The following is a 22,637-nucleotide window of genomic DNA, read 5'->3' as shown; positions in this document are numbered from 1 at the left end:
TAAAGTCTTTTTTTTTTTTTTTTTTTTTTTTGAGATGGAGTCTCGCACTGTCGCCCAGGCTGGAGTACAATGGTGCAATCTTGGCCACTGCAACCTCCGCCTCCCAGGTTCAAGCGATTCTCCTGCCTCAACCTCCTGAGTAGCTGGGATTACAGGTGCCTGCCACCAGGCCCAGGTAATTTTTTTGTATTTTTAGAAGAGATGGGGTTTCACTATGTTGGCCAGGCTGGTCTCAAACTCCTGACCTTGTGATCTGCCCTCTTGCCCTCCCAAAGTACTGGGATTACAGGCTTGAGCCACTGCACCCGGTCTGTTTAAAGTCTTAATATTCTTTCGCAATCCCCCTAATGAATCACAGTTACCACGAGAAGGATGACATCATATTATTAAAGAAAAGTCCTGGTCTGGGGTTCAGGAAACAGGACTCAGATGGCCTGTGTTCAGTGTTTAGTTCTGGACCCAGTTCTGCTGCTAATTGGCCATATGATTTTGGTTGTTCAATTTATTTAGCTTCTTGGAACCTTGGTTTCCTCATTTCAGGGAATCTGGGACCAATAACCTCCATCCATTTGTCCTATGACTGCTAAATTCAGTCCGCAATTCCTGGCTCTCCTCTTCCTTGATTACCAGTGGCATTTAACCAGAGTCATCATTGTCTCCTTGAAATGCTTTCTTCTTGAAGTTTCCAGAGGTTTTCCTCCTCCCTCCTTGCCCACTACTTCTGTCTCCTTGACTGCTTCCTCCACAACTCTACCAGCTAAAGTTTGGTGTGTACTAGGCCTCTTCTCTGACTCCGTCCTCTCAGTACTCTCCATCTGTGACATTTAACATGACCACCTTGTGAGAATCCCACAGTTATGCCTCCAACATGGACTTGTCCTCCTCTAAAATCCTTATTCAGGTATCCAGCTGCCTTCTTGACATCTTCTGTAATAGGCATCTCAAAAGTTACATGTCTAAAAATGAAACTCCTGATCTCTACCCCCTATTCTTCACCTCATTAAATGGAATCCCTATCTTTCTATGCCCAACCCAAAACCTTTGCAGTCAAACTTGACATCCACCATCATCCTAGTCCACACCATCTCTCTAGTTGATCTATATCAATAGCCTCTGATCTAGTCATCCTAGTTGCTCTCTTGCATTTCCGAAGTTTTTTTTCTCCATACAGCTGCAAGAGTACTCATGCAGTAGAATCATATCCCTCATTGGATGAAAACTTCCCAATGGTTTATCTCATTTAGAGGTCTTCAGGACTGTGATTTCGTTTTCATCTTCCTTTCTGGTCTTATCTCTTTCTACTCTCCCCCTTGCTCACCAACATTGCAGGCACATTGGCCTCCCAGTTATGACTCCAATATGCTAAGCACATCCCTGTCTTGGGAACTTAGCACATACTTGTTCCTCCATGAGGAACACTCTTTCCCCAGACAGTGCATGGCAAGCACGTCACTTCCTTAAGGTCCCTACTCATTCTACTACTGTCCTGTCAAAGACACCGTTCCTTGGCCACTCTATATCCAATAGCTATAATTCTGTGGGATTCCTCTTGGTATTCTTTTTTAATTGTGACAGGGTCTTGCTTTGTCACCCAGGTTGCAGTACAGTAGCATGAACATAGCTCACTGCAGCCTCAACTCCTGGTCTAAAGCAATCCTCCTGCCTCAGTCTCTCAAGTACCTAGGACTGCAGGTGTGTGCCACCACACTTGGCTGATCTTAAGACTTTTTGTTTCTTTTTTTTCTTTTTTTTTTGAGACGGAGTTTCACTCTTGTTACCCAGGCTGGAGTGCAATGGCGCAATCTCGGCTCACCGCAACCTCCGCCTCCTGGGTTCAGGCAATTCTCCTGCCTCAGCCTCCTGAGTAGCTGGGATTACAGGCACACACCACCGTGCCCAGCTAATTTTTTGTATTTTTAGTAGAGACGGGGTTTCACCATGTTGACCAGGATGGTCTCGATCTCTTGACCTTGTGATCCACCCGCCTCGGCCTCCCAAAGTGCTGGGATTACAGGCGTGAGCCACCGCGCCCAGCCTTTTTGTTTCTTTTCTTTCCTTTTGTTCTGGGTAGATTTTGTCTTGCTGTGTTGCTCGGGCTAGTCTCAACCTCCTGGGCTCAAGTGATCCTCCCACCTTGGCCTCCCAAAGTGTTGGGATTACAAGTCTCACTGTGCCCGGCCCTCTTGGTACTTCCTAACCCCTTACCTGGCTTCACTTTTCTCCACAGTACTTGCCAGCTGACAAATATTTTGTTGTTGTTGTTTCTTTTCCCACTTACACCCCAGAAAGTGAATTCCAAAGAGGACAGAGGCTGTGTTCATTTTGATCACTGCATTGTCTCCAGTGCCCAGAACAGTGCTTGGTGTGTAAGATTACCAATGCATCTTTCTTGAATAGATTATATTCATAATATTTATACCATAGGGCTAAAGTGAAGATCACACTGTGAGGCCAGTTTGTATACTGGAAAAAACCTTGGCTTTACAATTAGAGAAATCTGGTTTCCAATCATGGTTGCACACTTACTGGTAGTGTGAACTTCTCAGAAGGTCCATTTCCACACTTGTGTGATGGATATAATATAGTATCTTGAAGGTTTGTTTGGGGCATAAGGTGGAACACAAATGTTCATAAAGGACTCAGCTATGAGGAGGCTAGAAAATGAGCAGTTTCGAGAATATGTATGTGAATCTGTTTTGTAAGCTATAAAGCCACATTTATACATATAGAACTAATAATCCTGGGGACAGTTGTGTGAAATGTTCTGTGCAAAGCATTTCAGGGTGAATGGTTTCAGTGCTTGTAGCATACTGAAAATTAGAAAATAAATAATGGCTGGCACCTATACCTATATTTACATATTCTAATGGAACTGAATGTCTGACTTCCTATTATTTCTGCATAATGTTCCCAATAACCTGTAGTCCTGTTGTGCCTAGAAGACAGTAAGTGTTCTTATTATCTCAGTCTCTCAAAAGACATCTGCACAAATTCAGCTACTTAACATACTCACCTGAAACCCAAGTAACTAGCTGGTGACAATTAGCTGCCAGTCTCCACTTTGTTAGCATGGTCCTTCTAGATGAGTACTGGCTGGTTTATTTTAGTTCAGCACACAGTGCTAGGCTTTGGGGATTAAAGGGAAATATAAAGGGTACTCGTAGTCTCTTGCTATAGTCTAACCTAGCTTTACAAGGTGTATACAATTCAGGCTGTTTGAGGACAGGAGTGAGGTCAGCTAGCATATAGGTATGTATGAGCTTTTAACTGCCGCAGTTTGAAGACAGCCAGAAGGCAGACAGATGCTATGCTGATGCTCCTTTTCATCTTGAGTTTTTCCACAAAATCTTCAAGGTATAGGCCATATTCTTTAGACTCTGAGTTAGATTTGTCCCTGAAATCCAGGTCCAGTTCTGTATTCTTGTATGTTGAAGTTTAAGAATCACAGACTAGGGCCGGGCGTGGTGGCTCACACCTGTAATCCTAGCACTTTGGGAGGCTGAGGTGGGCAGATCAGTGGAGGTCAGGAGTTCAACCCCAGCCTGACCAACATGGTGAAACCGCATCTCCACTAAAAACACAAAACTTAGTCGGGCATGGTGGCACACACCTGTAATCCCGGCTACTTGGAAGACTGAGGCAGAGAATCACTTGAACTTGGGAGGCGGAGGCCGCAGTGAGCCGAGATTGCACAGTTGCACTCCAGCTTACATGACAAAAGCAAAACTTGGTCCCCCCACCAAAAAGAATCACAGACTACAGGTCTCCTAGATAAATGGGGGCAGCTTCAGAACCCAAGCCATCTTGTCTTGGTTGTGATGTACCTTTCCCTGGTTTGCAATCCATTCCCCAATGACCACGTGGGCTCAGAACAGATACTTTACCAATGTATCTGGTAAAGAACCCAGATACATTGCTGAACTATCTATGTCCACCTGCCTCCCAAACCCTTCTCGCCTGCTGCCTCCCCAGCAGCCCCACCTCTGCAAATAAGGTTGTCCTTCTTCCAGATGTGGAGATTAAGTAGAAAATGGTGCAAGTTCACCAGAAGATGATCCCCACATATGAGGGCTCATCCAGGGTAGAGTTGTTCTAGATCTGGGCAGCAGAACAGCTTGCTTGACTGTGAGACAGTGCACTTGAAGTTAAAAGAAATTCTTCAGTGAAATTCTTCAATGCAACTGTCCCCAGTAATATTAGTTCCATATGTATAAATGTGGCTTTATAGCTTACATGTGCCCAGTAAATGCCTTCATTTCCCTATCAGGTAAAATAGGCTTATAAGTACTTTCAGGACTGGGACCAGGATTTATTCATCCTTGCCTGGCACAGTATTGATCAACTGTACATAGATTTATTCTCCAGGAATATTCATTGCCTCACATTTATTCATCAGGAATTCTGATACAAGTACATAATTTGAAATGTATAGATATTGTTTCTGCCTCACATTTACTTGGCAATAAATATTTCTTGAGCACTGTGCTAGATCTTGGGAGTATAAACCAGAATACAACCAACTTCTTGAACCCAGGATACTGTCTTGGTGTATTTTTATTTCCAGATTTATATCAAAATTAACACATTTTTTACCTTTTTAAAACCTACGGCAGGTGTATATATAAACCATGGAGAAATACTTTAGGATGATTACTTCTGTTATCTTCTCATCTCTATTTACTTTTTTAAAGCTCTGATGAACACAGCATATAAGCACATTTGCTCATTGAATTCTTTAGTAACCTTCAACCCCACAGTTGGAATGGAGCAGAGTCCGGCTGAGCTCTCCAGGGCTCCACCCCTTGTAGAGAATGACTTCCTTTAGGGAGGGCACAGTGCAGCCCTTGGGAGAGGTTGTCTAGCTAGACCGCTGCTGCTGCTGTATCCTCGAACCTCAATGGCTTGGCTTTGGACTACTTGCCGATTCTTGCACACTGAAGGGAAGGAAGACTGACAGCCAATTTGGCTGCTTTTTGAGTTTTCCACTGTGCCTTCAACTTATTCAAATGCCTTTCCTGAAGAAAGCAGATTTCATGGACCACTCCATTTGCTTCTGGACTATTGAGACACTGGCAGATGTGATTAAGAATCTGAACATGGAAACATTTAAAAATACATGACACTAATTTGCAGTGCAGTTTACATCTCTGTCTCGGATTTTACATTGTCTCTGGAACCCACAGAAGTCATTTGAATTATCCATCATTCACAAAGCTGGCTTTGTCTGATTTTTGTGGATCCATTTGTTCTTATCTTTCTTTTCTCCCTTTCCTCAATATTCCCACGATCACTGACACAACTGCTTTTTGTGCCCTGTTTGAATTTCGCACTTGAATCCCTTTTACCAAACATCTCAATGTCAAATCCCAAAGTGAGACTTTTCTTTGTCCTCTGAAACCTTTGATGAAAAGTTACTGTCTGCCTGCAGTTTGTAGAATTGCTTAATTGGAGATTGTTAAAGTTTCACTGGATGGTATTGCATCTCACTTTGAAATAGTTGCTGTTGATCTTTCTGAGCTCAAGTGCCCTAAAAACAGACAAGCTGTTTTTAAGTTATCCTTATAATTCATGAGAAATAATGTATGATTAATTATGGGACCATTTATCTTTCAGTATTTCCCTTCTTATATCTTAATGGTTTTCCATATGTGTATTATATCATGCCTGAGTTTACTCTTTTATGATTGTAAAAGCTATCCATCCTATAGAGTATTGCAGTTGCATTATACAGAAAAAAAATGAATGTGTATCTGTATATTTCAGTAATTAAGAAATACTTTTTTTTTTTTTTTTTTTTTTTTTGAGACGGAGTTTCGCTCGTTACCCAGGCTGGAGTGCAATGGCGCGATCTTGGCTCACCGCAACCTCCACCTCCTGGGTTCAGGCAATTCTCCTGCCTCAGCCTCCTGAGTAGCTAGGATTACAGGCACACGCCACCGTGCCCAGCTAATTTTTTGTATTAGTAGAGACGAGGTTTCACCATGTTGACCAGGATGGTCTCGATCTCGTGACCTCGTGATCCACCCTCCTCGGCCTCCCAAAGAAATACTTTTAATGCTGCATTTATTTTACGTATTTACATAAGACTGCTGTGCCAACATCTCTGACCTAGTGGAAAATATTTCCATCTTTGGTAAATCTTTACCTAAAACTTTAATAGTAGGTTTTAGGAATTCCAACATTTCAAAATAAAAAAATTCTATGGTAGTTAATAAGAAATTAAAGACAAGTATGCCACGAGAGTGTATGAAAAGTGAGAAATATGAAATGAAGAAACTTTAGGGGGAAGAGCTGTTTTAAAATGTGCTTTCCTATTCATTCATCCATCTTGCAGCCAACTTTTGCCAAGTGCTCATCAGGTACAATGGAAGAGACTAGGGACACATACATCAAGACAAAGCTCCTACCTTTAAAACTACCGTTTTAGAATTAAACACTATCTTGTGATGGTACTTTTTCTTTAGGCTCTTATAGCTCTTTTTTTGTACTCTGGGAACTGCCCTTGCATAATGTTTTTTAATAAGGGAGTAACTTGAAGAAAAGCAGTTATTTTAAGATTATGGAAGGGGGAAAACTAGGGGCTTGGTAACAGCAAATGTTTCCTTTGAGAATACTACTGACCCCATATTTACATCATATGTCAATAAGCAGGATCAATTTTGGCCTTAATTGATTATGAGCTTGGAAGAGCAAAGACAATTGTACGTTGGATGAAGGAAATATATAATTTGTTTTAAAATGAGATCTTTGCCATCAGAAGGAAATAATTTCTGGAGATCACTGGGAATAGAGAGATCTGCTACCACTGTATATTTTCCTGACTTGTCTTTCTGTTACCATGTAATAATTTGCTTTTCTTTTAGTCAGCATGATTAAGTATGTGGATTACCACCTTAATATGCCAATGGTTGAATGTAAAGTACAGTGACAACTCATTAAGATAGAGAGGGTTGCCAGGAAATATCCCAAATGAATAAGAACATATCTACAACTTCTATATTTGAATAATGTAATACTGTACTCATACATTTTTTTCAACTTTGATAAATTCATTGTTAAATTTAAATTTTAAAAAGTAAAATGCACTTTGTGTTTTTCTTCCAGTTCCTCAGCTTCTGATATGGTGTGGCTTTGTGTCCCTGACCAAATTGCACCTCAAATTGTAGTCCCCATGTGTGTCCAGGGAGGGACCTGGTGGGAGGTGATTAGATCATGGGGGTGGTTTCTCCCATACTGTTCTCTTGATATTGTGGGAGTTCTCACGAGATCTGGTTGTTTGGTAAGCGTCTGGTGTTTCCCCCTTCTCTCCTTCTCTCTCTTTCTTCCCACTATGTAAGCCATGTCATTATCTTCCACCTTGATGGTAAGTTTCCTGAGGCCTCCCTGGCCATATGGAACTGTGAGTCAATTAAACCTCCTTTGTTTATAAATTACCCAGTCTCATGAAGCATCTTTACAGCAGTGTGAAAACAGACTAAGATAGCTACTATATGAAAAGAAGCTAGATTATTTGATTTTCTTTCCTTTTTTTTTTTTTTGAGACAGAATCTTTCTCTGTCACTCAAGCTGGAGTACAGTGGTGCTATCTCAACTCACTGCAGCCTCTGTCTCCCAGGCTTAGGCTATCCTCCCACCTCAGTCACCTGAGTAGCTGGGACTACAGGTATGCATCACCACATCTGGCTATTTTTAATTTTTATTTATTTATATTTTTTTTTGTGAAGATAAAGTTTCACTATATTTCCCAGGCTGGTCTCTAACTCCTGGGCTAAAGCAATTCTCTTGCCTTGGCCAGCCTATTTGATTTTTTAATATCTCTCAGAGATAAACTCTGTTCCTGCTAACTGCTACAAAAGGAAAATCACCTGTAAGTGACTACTGTAGTCACTTTAATAGCCCCCTAGCCATATCTTTAATGCTAGACCTTAAAGACAATACCTAAGCCAGGCGTGGTGGCTCACGGTTGTAATCCCAGCACGTTGGGAGGCCGAGGAGGGCAGATCATGAGGTCATGATTTCAAGACCAGCCTAGCCAACACAGTGAAACCCTGTCTCTACTAAAAATAGAAAAATTAGCTGGGCATGATGGCGAGCACCTGTAATCCCAGCTACCCAGGAGACTGAGGCAGGAGAATTGCTTGTACCCAGGTGGCAGAGGTTGCGGTAAGCTGAGATCACTCCACTGCACTCCAACCTGGGCTACAGAGCTAGACTCTGTCTCAAAAAAAAAAAAAAAAAAAAAAAAAAAAAAAAGACAACACCTAAAAGGCTAATTATACAAGACTGTTTATGTAAGTGATTTATTGTGAAACTTTAAAAATGTTAGGTGCTAATATTATTAGAACAAAGGTAAGTAGTTTGGTTATTTACCATCTTTATGTCTGAATATCTCAGGGAATACAGCTAATTAAAGAACTTCTGTTCACAAAGATGGATATGGTAGCCTTATTTATAATACACACGCAAAAGGAAAGACCTAAATGCCCAACAATAAGGAAATAAGGAAATGGTTAAATAAATGAGGAGAGAGTCAGGCAATAAAATCTTACATAGCCATTAAAATTATATTTATGGAAAACCTTATTACCATGGAAAACTGCTTATGTTGTTGTAAATAGTATCTGATAAATGTCTTAGTCTTAATTTTTAAATATTTCAGTTGCTACAGATGGATTAAATTTTCTTATTTTAATATTTAAGGCCTATAAATTGGCCTTAGGCATGGAATATCCCAGCAGAAATTCCATTTAGACAAGAGAACCATTCAAGTTATTTAACTTACTAGAGAATATGTAAGTATTATTATAGCTATAGCATCAACTTTGTGATTTTTAGTCTATGTAAGAAGCTGCTTTTATTTGGTGAAATTAGTTTAAAATGTCTCTATCATAAATACCTAGATTATCTACTTTGTGCTTTAAAGGGCAGTTTGATCACAAAGGAGGTACTTTTGAAGAGCTCCATCACCTATGGAAACTCTTATTCCAATCTACTCTTTTGATTTTCTGCATCTGTTTCTATAATCTGTCAAGTAAATGTGAAATCACCCGTTCCTCTAAGGAATAGTGTAGACTTATAGTAATGAATGTTCAGGGCATGTATAACGTGGGTAACTTTAGGTTTTAGTAAAACTTTGGAGTTAAAACTGCTGCTAGTTGGGTGCGATGGCTCATGCCTGTAATCTCAGCACTTTGGGAGGCTGAGGTGGGAGGATCACTTGAGCCCAGGAGTTTAAGACCAGTCTGGGCAACATAATGAGACCTTGTCTCTACAAAAAAATTAAAAAGAAAAAATGAAGCAGGAGGATTACTTGAGCCTGGGAGGTTGGGGCTGCAGTGAGCTGTGCTTCTGCCACTGCACTCCCCTCCTGGGTGACAGAACAAGACCTTGCCTCAAAACAAGCAGACAAAAAAGCTGCTAATAGATCACAAAAGAGAAGTGGTTACTTTGTTTAGTTCTTTTAAAGCCTTATTTTTCACTTTGGTGATAATGAAAGTTTAGTTTATCTTGAACATAATATCAGATCTTTCCATCAATTGATTATATTTCAAATTCACATAGGATTAGTTAATATAAACAACATAAATATAATTTCTTGATGTTTATTATAGCCTTGGAAGCATTAAAATGTTGATTAGTCTGCATTATTGCCTTTGATAGCCAAATATATTTTATAGTGAATACATTTCTTTTTATATTTTAGACCTCGGCTATGCTCCTGATTTTATACAGACTGACATGGCTCCAGATAAAAAAGATATTCACCAAAAAGGTAATTTGAAAACTATTTTGTCATGTGGATTATCTTAATTTTTTGTATTCAGTGGAATGTCAAATTTTAAGATGGAATCACACACACACATACACACACACTTAGTAAAACTTTGATTTATATAGTCACAAAAAGCAAATAACTCGATAAACATTTAAATGGGCTTTAATAGACACATGCACACATATGTTTATTGCAGCACTATTTACAATAGCAAAGTCATGGAACCAACCCAAATGCTCATCAATGATAGACTGGATAAAGAAAATGTGGTATATACACACAATGGAATACTATGCAGCCATAAAAAGAAATGAGATCATGTCCTTTGCAGGGACATGGATGAGGAATAGAAAACCAAACACTGCATGTTCTCACTCATAAGTGGGAGTTGAACAATAAGAACTCACGGACACAGGGAGGGGAACAACACACACCAGGGCATGTTGGTAGGTGCGGGGGAAGGGGAGGGAACTTATAGCACAGGTCAATAGGTGCAGGAAACCACCATGGCCCAGGTATACCTATGTGTGACAAACCTGCACGTTCTGCACATGTATCCTGGAACTTAAAGTAACGTTTTTTTTTTAAAGGGCTTTATTATCTGCCTTGAGGTTCTGAGGAAAGAAGGCAGTTGCCATTATATGAAAGAATTTTTAGAAATAAAAAGCCACTTTTAATCCCCCAGCATTTTGGGGGTGATTTCCAGTCAGGGAAAGTTAGAACTGAACTGTTTGTTTGCTCTCTGACACTCTGGATCTCGCGTGACTCAGGGCAAATCATTTTATGATGACCCCCTGGAGTTTAGTGTGACTCTTGAGGCTATGGAACCAATCAAAGTGGCCGCCCAAACTAGAACCAAATCCAGGACTCTGGCATCACTATCACAGTACTTTGATTTATTGAGCTAATGAAGAAAGTCTTTTGCAATTGAGTACTGAATATCAAATCGTGTTACTGAATCTCTCCTTTTGAAGTATTGAAAAGGTACTTCTGCTTAAGAAGGATCAATTCGTTAAAATGTGCTGTTGTTTTAGATCTACATGAGGAGCTGTGAATAATTAACAGTCTGGATGTTGTTACTATGTACGACTTAGTTTTATTAATGATTAATTTCAGAATGCACCAGAGTTGGAAAGGCTGTTTTTAAAATATCATTTTCATCCATGAGGGGGAGCTATATCCTCTTTTAAGAAATCAGTTGCTCAGAGGAAAAATAATAAAACTAGTTATACTATCTTGCAAAAAAGAAAGCAAAGTATCATTTGTAAAAGTCAATTTTGCCAAATTTGCGAAACTTCTTGTAAAATCACCAGAATTGTTCTATTTGTATACTATCTTCACTGACATGTGAAGGTTTCCTCACATTTAACTGCTCTTGCTGGTATGTATGTGCCAAATATAGAGCTAGACATCACAGAGCACAAGCAGTGTTCAAGACACCAGTGCCTCATAGATGAGAAGGTGGAAATAGAAACAGGATGGGGCTGGGAATTACATTTGATAGATATGACTGTTGAAGCTATTATTGGGAAGTATTTCTGTAAACGGGGTAAGAATGGTGTCAACCTGAATTGAGTGGCAGGGATTAATTCTCAAGCTTACTAGGAAATAGCAAGGAACTGCAATCACATAGTACATAATACATGTCTTCCGTGGCGGACCATACAGGTATTCGAGGGAGTTGGGAAAAAAGGAAGCTTTTAAAGGCAAAAAATATCCGTATGCCTGTTTTGAAATAAAGACCACTAGCTACAGGGTCTTGTTACATGCGGTGGCATTTGCTCATTGGTGGTACTGGCTGTTGGTAGAGAGAGTTTTCACAGAAGTGACTTAACTGGAAATTTTCAGTTGGAGAAGTCATTTGTGGCAGTTCCTGGTTCAGGCACACATGTGAGGGCCCTTCCTTCATGGCCTCCCGCTCCATTTTGTTAGGGTTTGACATAAGTGACTCCATTTTGGGTACTGACAACTTTCACAGGAGTGCTACTCAGTAGAAGTAACAGTAAGCGGGCAGGGAATGGATGTAAAGGAGAGTAGGATTGAGCTTTAGGCATCCCCAGGAGAGAGGGGAAATGGTAGCAGCTAAGGAGCTAACAAATGGAAGAGGAGACCAGGTGTGGTGGCTCATGCCTGTAATCCCAACACTTTGGGAGGTGGAGGCAGACTGATCACGTGAGCCTAGGAGTTCAAGACCAGCCTGGGCAACATAGCGATACACCTTCTCTAAAAAAATGAAAAACTTAGCTGGCACCATGGTACATGCCTATAGTCCCAGCTGCTAGAGAGACTGAGGCATGAGGATCACTTGAGTTCAGGAGTTTGAGGCTGCAGTGAGCTAGGATTCCATCACTGCACTCCAGCCTGGGCAACAGAGCAAGGCTGTGTCTCTTAAACACACACACACACACACACACACACACACGAGGGGAGGGAGGTGAACCCTGGAATAAGTGGGAAGAATCTGGATGATCATAGGAACCCTGGAAGGAGAGAATTTTAAGGAAGTGGTGGTGTTGAGGGAGGAGGCTAGGAGGATAGGGTGAGTTCAGATGGACCTGAATAGGTTCAGGAGAATGAACACAGAGAAAAAGACTTTTTATTTGGTTAGAAAGAGGACTAGTGGGTATAAATTCTAAATATAGACATTTAGTAATCATTCTTGGGCTAGTTGATAGGAGTAGTAGAACATTTAAAACCTTATCACATACTGTCTGATGGCCCTTGTCATTAACCACACAGACAAGTCCGCATAGAGCCTGATACAGCAGATGAAGCAGAAAAGGAGTAGGAAGAGCAGATTTCCATCTTGCCTCTGTCACTAACAAGCTGCACGACCTGGGTGAGTCACTTCACCTCTCTTCTCCTTAATGTCTTCACCTACAAACGAAGTTTCTCAAATTGATGTCCAAGGATGAGCTTCAGGGAATCTGAGATGCCTGACGTTATAAGGAAAAAAAAAAAAAAAGTTTTCCCTCTAGGGAAAAGATCTGTAACTTTGATTAGATCCCCCAGAGTGGTAATGCATCCTAAAAACTAAGGACCACTGGATTAGTTGATCATTAAAGTCCTGCTTAGTATGGAAGATCAGGCATTTTAGTCTTCAGCTTTCGCCTCTCTATTGTATTCCACATTGGCCTGTCTCTCAAATCACTCTCAGAGAGCAAACTAAGGATTAGAGTTTCTGAAATGTAATTGACTGTATCAATCATCTCCAAGGACTATTTAGAAAATCCAGGGAATTTTTAAAATTGAAGTTAATCGTTTCTTTAATAGCCCACATATATTTTTATTAGAATACAATCTTTATATCTTTATTTATATTATTTACTAGCCATGCACCTGATGATCATAAACACCAGAAGTGGCTGTAGCCAATTAAACATATGCAGATACCACTGCCTTTAGTGTTTTCCCTCCAATAGGAAAAAAATACTGGGAAGAAAAAGCAGTTCACTGAATGAAAACTGGTGACTGAGCTCCCAGCAGGGTGATTGCTTTGGTGGTTCTCTTCTGGCATGCATGTGAGCTCTCAGCAGTGCTGGGGTACTGAGTCCCCAAGTGTGCTGCTACCCTTCTTCATAAGATGGACGGCGTGGATTTGAAAACAACAGTTGTCACTGTAGATAACATCATGGGAGATGTTATTGACCTTTATATGATGTGCTCCTAAGCAAGAAGCCATCCTGCCATGTAATATACAATTAAAATCATTTAATTTTGTGTAATTAATAGATAACTCTTAGGATTGAGCTCTAGAAAGCCCCTTCTGATCTCTTGTTACTTTATTCTATAAAATCTGCTATGTCAGCTGCCTTTACTGGTTAACCATTTATGTCTAGAAACCACCTGTGTGGATGGTATTTAAGATGTATTGTTTCACTGAAAGCAATGTTTAAAATAACTCTGGACATTTCTAATGCACACAGAAGGTTAAACTGAAATTGTGCTTCTTATAAAATATAAAGTTGTTTAGCACAATCCATTACCCATCTTTCTCATCTTAGCATCATTTGGTTCCAACTGATGGATTTTTCTGCAAGTGTTACATTTTATGTGTCACAACAGAAAGGGAACTGAAGTTAATAAATACTTTTATTAACACTTCAGTTTGAAAGGCTGAATGTTGAAGGCAAGTGTCATGCTTCTCCTTGGAGCTGGTTCTTTAGCACCATCTTTAGCTCCCAGTGAAATGCAAGAGGTGGAAAATCCCACCTATGAAATCCAAACACAGGTCTTGCAGGTCATGGATATCTGCAATATTGGTATGAGCTGTCAGGAGCACAAAACACTAATTTGTTTGAGTGTAGACACAAGAGTTCTCCTAGTTAGTTTATTTTCCTAAAACCATTTTCCTCCCTCACAGGGGCCTGCTAAATGTACCATCTATGCAGAAGGTTTAGATTTCTGATTTGTGAAAATTGTTCTGGAGATAGCATTGTAGAGTTGTTCTCTTGCTGTGTAGACAGTGTATTTTGAGTTTATCTTTGTTCTTCTTGGAAAAAGAGGTTCTTGTTTTAACACTACCGATGTAGTAACTGGATGAATGACTTCACTGCCATAACTGCCTGTTGGTTTATTTTAAATACGGTGTTTGTTAGCATATGGCAGACTTCTGCTTTAATGATCACAATGTGATGACAAAAATGCTAAATCTTGTCCAACAGAATTACAACATGTACCCGTTTTTGCCTTATGGAAAAGAAAATACCCCTCAGGGAGTTTAATTTGCTCATAAAATTCAAATGTGGAAACAGTAACACCTTGAACAGAGGGGAGAAGTAGGAACCTGCCTGGGAATGTAGAATTTAATAGCCTAAATTCGACTTCCTGTTGTGATAGTAACCGAAGACAACATAAAATATACTCGTCAAAATGATAACACTCTTTAAAATTCCACATAGGTGATTTAAGGTTGGAGCAGTTTCAAAACGCTTTAATTTTTGGTAGGGAACTTGCTTTTTTGGCTTTGATGACTGTGGACAGGCAATCCACAGCCATCAGTCAATATGGAATAGCAGAAAATGTCCCCAGTAGCTGTAATGGCTTGATAAGGTGATAGGCAGTTTTTATGAATGGCTGTATCCAAGGAGCGTCAGCTGGTGCTATGGTGGCTTAGAAATTTTCACGGGCTTTTACCTGTTTTTCATAACTCTAGCCAACATGTGGGAGCCTTCACCACAGCCTTACCTTTACATCGCAATAAAATCTAAGCTGATCTCCTTTCTCTACTTTCTCAAATCATTTGTGAATCTGCTTGGGAGGCTTTCTCGCTCTCCCCAGAAAGCCTCATTATGCAAGTAGTAAATGTTTGAATATCCTCTTGGTGTGTATGTACCATTATCATCAGTCTCTATACGTGACTCCAGTTCAGGTGTTTAGGGGTGAAGGGAGCCTATCACATCTTCTTGTGAAGACCACAACGGTAGGGGTTATAAAAATGGAGTTTAACATATATATCTCAAACAAGAACAAGATTACACCAGGCATATTTTGTAATAACCTAATTTTTATTTAATAATGTATTTTCAACAATGTCATTAAATATTTTTCACAGTATCATATTTAGTGACAGTATATTATACCAGCATATGGTGCAAATGATCTAACCAACTTATTATTGGGTAGATATGTTGGTTCCATTTTTTTCCCTAATTTAAATAAACTACAATGAATAACCTTCTAGCTATACCATTGTGTTTATTCTTGATGGTTTCTGTAAGATAGTTTTGCATTTAAGTATTAATGCATCATAAGTGCATTCACTAAACATTTATGGAGTACCTAAAATGCACAATTTTTGTGACTCCTTAACATAAAAGACATCAAATTTTCTTGCAGAGAAGTTCCAATATAATAAGGGATCCAGAAAAATATTTACAAGTTGAAAAACTGAATTTTTGGTTAAACCAATATTGGTTTTAACTGTCTGCATTAAAAAAAAAATCACAATAGCTTTTTTTATTTGTATAAAATTTTATTAGGTGTGAAGTTTGCCACAGGGTGGCACTAATACATTTCTATTTATTTGTGACATATTAATGAGCAGTTTCTTCTCTGATCTATTTTTAGTGAGTTATAACTGGAAAAATAGGTTTCATTTGACATTTTAAAAAATTAGAGTACATAAAACATAACCACAAGGCAGGATTTTTATTTAACACTGAAGTATTACATATGTTTTTATAATCACAGAGCCTGACAAGTGATTTCCTTTTTTGAAAACCGAACTCACATTACTGAACATAGTGTGTATGTATGTGTGCAAATGTATGGACATATGTGGATGAAACAACCAATTTACAGAGTTAGGTTTATTTTCTGATCTAGTGTCTAATGAAATTTCAGGTTTGTATGTTTGCTTTTTTAAGAGATGGGGAAGAGGGAGGGACCAAGATGGCTGACTAGAAGCAGCTGCGGTTGGAGGCTCCCACCAAGGAGAAAGAAAACAGTGAGTAAATCCTGCACTGGCAACTGAGGCATCCAGGTTCTTTCACAGGGGCTGACGAGGTGGTTGGCATGACCCACAGAGAGCCAGGAAAAGGAGGGTAGAGTGATGGCCCACCTGGTAGCCACATGGGGCAAGAGAAGCTCCCACGCCTACCCAAGGGAGGCGGTGAGTGATTCTACTACCCTACCTTGAAAACCATGCCTTTTCCATGGTCCTGAGGTCCTTATAATGTATCACAAAATTACTTTGCAGAGGCTTGTACCAATTTATACTTACTCACTAGAGGTATTATTATGTTTGTTTAACCATACCTTTACCAGCACTGGGCATCTTTAATTTCTCATTAGGTTTATTTTCTGACCTAGCATCTAACTGAATGTGTCTAATTGTCTAACTGATGTGTGCAAACCACAGGTCAGGAGATCCCCTCATGAGCCCATGCCACCAGGGCCTTGGGTCCCAAGCACACAACCTTGTACAGATACCCAATGGCTGCTCAGCTAGAGACTGCTTAAAACTACCCAGTTACCAGGGGGAGAGGAGACCATCCTTATTGATGCCCAAGAGAATCGGGGAGACTGGGCGGTTTGGACCTAGGAGGAATTCCCCACAACACACCACAGCGGCTGTGACAGATTGTGTTCAGATTGCCTTTTTAGGTTAGACCCTGACCCATCCGTGCTACTGGGTGTGGCCTCCCTGTGGGAATTTCAGCAACTCCAGCCAGTGGTTTACTGATCTTTCTGGGACAGAGTGCCTAGGGGGAGGGGTGGCTGTGATCTCCGCAGATCAGTGGAGTTAGTCTTTCCTCCTGCTGGCTCTGAGGAATCCAGGCATTCTGGACAAGTGGGATTCCCCCCAGTATAGTGCACCCCCTCAACCAAGAAGCAGCCAGAGTGCTTCGTTAAGTGGGTCCCTGATCCTGTGCCTTCTGACTAGGTGAGACCCCCCGACAGGGTCACCAGACGCCTTATACAGGAGCATTCCTTCTCTCTGGTGCCCTTCTGGGACAGAGCTCCCAGAGGAAGGAGCAGGCACCCATTTTTTGCTGTTCTCCTGCCTCCTTGGGTGACACCTCCAGGTACAGGAAGGACCCAGGTGAATAGGGTCTGGAGTGGACCCCCAGCAAACCACAGGAGCCCTATGGAAGAGGGACTTGACTGTTAAAAGAAGCAACAAAAACTACAGCATCAAAAAAAAAGTCCCCACAAAAACTCCATCCAGAGGTCTAGCTTCAAAGATTGAAGCTAAACTCATGAAGATGAGAAAGAATCCATGAAAAGACTGAAAACTCAAAAAGCTAGAGTGCCTCTTCTCCTCCGAATGATCACAACACCTCTCCAGCAAGAACACAGAACTGGGCGGAGGCTGAGATGGATGAATTGGCAGAAGTAGGCTTCAGGAGGTGGGTAATAAACTTCACTGAGCTAAAGGACCATGTTCTAACCCAATGCAAAGAAGCTAAGAATGATGATAAAACATTATAGGAGCTGTTAACCAGAAAAACCAGTTGGGAACAGAAATGACCTGATGAAGCTGAAAAATAAAACATGAGGACTTTCCAATGCAACCGCAAGTATCACTAGCTGAATAAACCAAGTGGAGGAAATAATTTCAAAGCTCGAAGTCTATCTTGCTGAAATAAGACAGTCAGACAAGACTAGAGAAAAAAGAATGAAAAGGAACCAATGAAACCTCTGAGAACTGTGGGATTATGTAAAAAGACCAAACTATGACTGATTTGGGGTACGTGAAAGAGCAGGGGAGAATGAAACCAAGTTGGCAGGGAGAATGAAATCAAGCTGGAGAACATACTTCAGGATATCATCTTGGAGAACTTCCCCAACCTAACAAGACAGGCCAACATTCAAATTCACGAAATCCAGAGAACCTCAGTACCATACTGCATAAGAAGATTAAACCCAAGACACATAATCATCAGATTCTCTAACCTTAGAGAATTTTAACAATTAAAAAATGTTAAGAGCAGCCAGAGAGAAAGGCCAGGACACCTACAAAGGGAAGTCCATCAGACTAATAGTGGACCTCTCAGCAGAAACCCTACAAGCCAGAAGAGATTGGGAGCCAATATTCAACATTCTTAAAGAAAAGGATTTCCAACTCAGAATTTCATATCTGGCCAAACTAAGCTTTATGAGTAAAGCAGAAAGAAAATCCTTTTCAGACAAATGCTGAGGAAATTTATCACCACCAGGCCTGCTGTGCAAGAGCTCCTGAAGGAAGCACTAAATTTAGAAAGGAAAAACCATTACCAGCCACTACAAAAACACACTGAAGTACAAAGACCAATGACGCTATGAAGCTACTACATCAAAAAATCTGCAAAATAACCAGCTAGCATCATGACAAGATCAAATTAACCTTAAATGTAAATATTAACCTTAATATTATTTTAATATTATTAATATTTAGTAATATTAATATAAATATTAATTAATATTATTAACCTTAATAATATCATTTTAAATGTTAATATGTAATAAAATTAATGTTAATATGAATAGGTATATTAATGATATTAATTAATATTAATATTATTATTAATATTAATAGATCTTAACCTTAAATGTAAATATTAACCTTAAATGTAAATGGGCTAAATACCCCAATTAAAAGACACAGGATGGCAATCTGGATAGAGTCAAGATTCATTGGTGTGCTGTATTCTAGGGACCAACCCATCTCAGTGCAAAGACACACATAGGCTCAAAATGAGGGTTGAAGGAAAATTTACCAAGCAAATAGAAAGCAGAAAAAAGCAGGGGTTGTAATCCTAGTTTCTGACAAAACAGACTTTAAACCATCAAAGATCAAAAAAGACAAGGACATTACGTGATAGTAAAGGGTTCAATTCAACAAGAAGCACAAACTATTCTAAATATATATGCACCCAATACAGGAGCATCCAGATTCATAAAACAAGTTCTTAGAGACCTACAAATAGACTTAGATTCCCACACAATAATAGTGGGAGACTTTAACACCCCACTGTCAATATTAGACAAATCAATAAGACAGAAAATTAACACGGATATTCAGGACTTGAACTCATCTCTGGATCAAGTGGACCTTAATAGACATCTACAGAATCTCTACCCCAAAACAACATAATATACATTCTTCTCAGTACCACATGGCACTTACTCTAAAATTAGTTACGTAATTGGAATTAAAACACTCCTCAGCAAATCAAAATAACTGAAATCATAACAGTCTCTCAGACCACAGTGCAATCAAATTAGAACTCAAGATTAAGAAACTCACAAGCACCACACGACTACCTGGAAATTTAACAATCTGCTCCTGAATGACTCCTGAATAAATATTGAAATTAAGGCAGAAACCAAAAGTTCTTTGAAACCAATGAGAACAAAGACAACATACCAGAATCTTAACACAGCTAACGCAGTGTTAAGAGGAAAATTTATAGCACTAAGTGCCCACATCAAAAAGCTAGAAAGACTCAAATTGACACCCTCACATTATAACTGAAAGAACTAGAGAACCAAAAGTAAAGAAACCACAAAGATAGCAGGAGACAAGAAATAACCAAGATCAGAGCAGAACTGAAGGAGATAGATACATGAAAAACCCTTCAAAAAATCAGGAGCTGGTTTTTTTAATAAATAAATAAATAAATAATATAGACCACTAGCTGAACTAATAAAGAAAAAAAAGAGGAAGGAATCAACAGGACAAAATAAAAATTCATAAATGGGATATCACCACTCATCCCTGAAAACTAAACAACTATCAGAGAATACTATAAACACCTCTATGCGAACAAACTAGAAAGAAATGGGTAAATTCCTGGACACATACACCCTCCCAAGACTGAACCAGGAAGAATTTGAATCCCTGAATAGACCAATAACAAATTCTGAAATTGATGTAGTAATAAATAGCCTAACAACCAAAAAAAGTCCAGGACCAGATGGATTTACAGCTGAGTTCTACCAGAGGTAAAAAGAAGAGCTGGTACCATTTCTTCTGAAACTATTCCAATAAATTGAAATGGGGAACTCCTCCCTAACTCATTTTATGAGGCCAGCATCATCCTGATACCAAAACCTGGCAGAGATACAACAACAAACAAAGAAAACTTCAGGCCAATATTCCTGATGATCATCAATGCAAAACTCCTCAATAATATAGAGGCAAACTGCATCCAGCAGCATATCAAAAAGCGTATCCACCACGATCAAGTCAGTTTCATCCCTGCAAGGCTGGTTCAACATATGCAAATAAATAAATGTGATTCATCACATAAACAGAATTACAGACAAAAACCACATGATAATAGACACAGAAAAGGCCTTCAGTAAAATTCAACATCCATTCATATTAAAAACTCTAAATAAACTAGATATTGATGGAACATACCTCTAGATAATAAGAGCTGTCTGTAATAAACCCACAGACAATATCATACTGAATGGACAAAAGCTGTAAGCATTCCCCTTGAAAACTGGCACAAGACAAGGATGGCCTTTCTTGCCACTTCTATTCAACATAGGAGTAAGTTCTGGCCAGGGCAATCAGGCAAGAGAAGGAAATAAAGTATATTCAGATAGGAAGAGAAGAAGTTAAACTGTCTCTGTTTGCAGATGAAATGATCCTATGTCTAGAAAACCCTATCATCTCATCCCAAAAGCTTCTTAAGCTGATAAGAAACTTCAGCAAAGTCTCAGGATACAAAATCGATTTACAAAAATTACAAACATTCCTATATGCCAATAATAGACAAGCAGAGAGCCAAATCATGAACAAACTCCCATTCACAACTGCTACAAAGGGAATAAAATATCTATGAATACAACTAACAAGGGGAGTGAAGGACCTCCTCAAGGAGAACTACAATCCACTGCACAACTAAATCAGAGAAGACATAAACATTCCATGTTCATGGCTAGGAAGTATTAATATTATGAAAATGGCCATACTGACTTAAGTAATTTATAGATTCAGTGCTATTTCCATTAAACTATCATTGACATTCTTCACAGCATTAGAAAAAACTAATTTCAAGTTCATATGGAACCAAAAAAGAGCCTGTATAGCCAAGACAATCCTAAGCAAAAAGAACATAGCTGGAGGCATCATGCTACCTAACTTCAAGCTATACTACAAGGATACATTAACCAAAACAGCATGGTACTGGTACAAGAACAGACACATAGACCAAAGGAACAGAATAGAGACCTCAGAAATAAGACCATACATCTACAACCATCTGATCTTTGACAAACCTTATGAAAACAAGCAATGGGGAATGGATTCCCTATTTAATAAATGGTTCTGGGAGAACTGGCTAGCCATAGGCAGAAAATTGAAATTGGACCCCATCCTTAAACCTTATGTAAAAATTAACTAAAGATGGATTAGAGACTTAAATGTAAAACCCAAAACTATAAAAATCCCAGAAGAAAATGTAAGCAATACCATTCAGGATATAGGCACGGGCAAAGATTTCATGACAAAAATGTCAAAAGTAATTGCAACAAAAGCAAAAATTGACAAGTGGGGTCTAATTAAACTGAAGAACTTCTGCACAGCAAAAGAAACTATCATCTGAGTGAATAGACAACCTATAGAATGGGAGAAAAGTTTTGCAATCTATCCATCCAACAAAAGTCTAGTGTTCAGATTCTACAAAGTACTTAAACAAATTTACAAGAAAAAAAACCAACCCCATTAAAAAGTGGGCAAAGTACATGAACAGACACTTCTCAAAAGGAGACATTTATGTGGCCAACAAACATGAAAAAAAACTCAACATCACTGATCATTAGAGAAATGCAAATCAAAACCACAATGAGATACCATCTCATTGCAGTCAGAATAGCAATTATTAAAAAGTCAATAAACAACAGATGCTGGTGAGGCAAGGCTGTGGAGAAATAGAAATATTTTTACATTGTTGGTGGGAATGTAAATTAGTTCAACCATTATGGAAGACAGTGTGGTGATTCCTCAAAAACCTAGAACCAGAAATACCATTTGGCTCAGGGATCCCGTTACTGGGTATATACCCAAATGAATAGAAATCATTCTATTATAAAGATACATGCATGCTTATGTTCATTGCAGCAGTATTCACAATAGCAAAGACATGGAATCAACCCAAATGCCCCTCAATAATAGGCCGGATAAAGAAAATGTGGTTCATATACACCATGGAATACTACACATCCATAAAAAGGAATGAGATCCTGCCCTTTGGAGGGACATGGACGGAGCTGGAAGCCATTATCTTCAGCAAACTAATGCAGGAACAGAAAACCAAGCACCATATGTCCTCACTTATAAGTGGGAGCTGACCAGTGAGAGTCCATGGACACAGGGAGGGGAACAACACACACTGGGGCCTGTTTTGGGGTCGGGGAAAACATC

The 22,637-nt window shown here is 39.4% G+C and overlaps 1 protein-coding gene across 8 annotated transcripts in view; it reads left to right on the top strand.

The window, feature by feature from the left end:
* Window positions 1-37: 37 nt before the first annotated feature.
* The window catches only part of LRAT (lecithin retinol acyltransferase), a 146,311-nt gene continuing 123,711 nt past the window's right edge, over window positions 38-22,637 (top strand). For 7 of the 8 annotated variants that reach the window (XR_001106838.2, XR_010345360.1, XR_010345358.1 and 4 more), the window contains exons 1-3: window positions 38-175; window positions 9,704-9,772; window positions 12,515-12,614. The gene's annotated coding sequence lies outside the window, so the exon portion shown is untranslated. The remainder of the gene's footprint in view (window positions 176-9,703; window positions 9,773-12,514; window positions 12,615-22,637) is intronic. The other variant, XR_010345359.1, reaches the window with a different exon arrangement.

The sequence above is a fragment of the Aotus nancymaae genome, unplaced genomic scaffold, assembly GCF_030222135.1.
Source record: "Aotus nancymaae isolate 86718 unplaced genomic scaffold, 86718_ANA_hifiasm-v0.15.2.pri h1tg000033l, whole genome shotgun sequence".
In the NCBI taxonomy this organism is placed as follows: domain Eukaryota; kingdom Metazoa; phylum Chordata; class Mammalia; order Primates; family Aotidae; genus Aotus; species Aotus nancymaae.
This window is presented reverse-complemented; position numbering and strand designations above follow the sequence as displayed.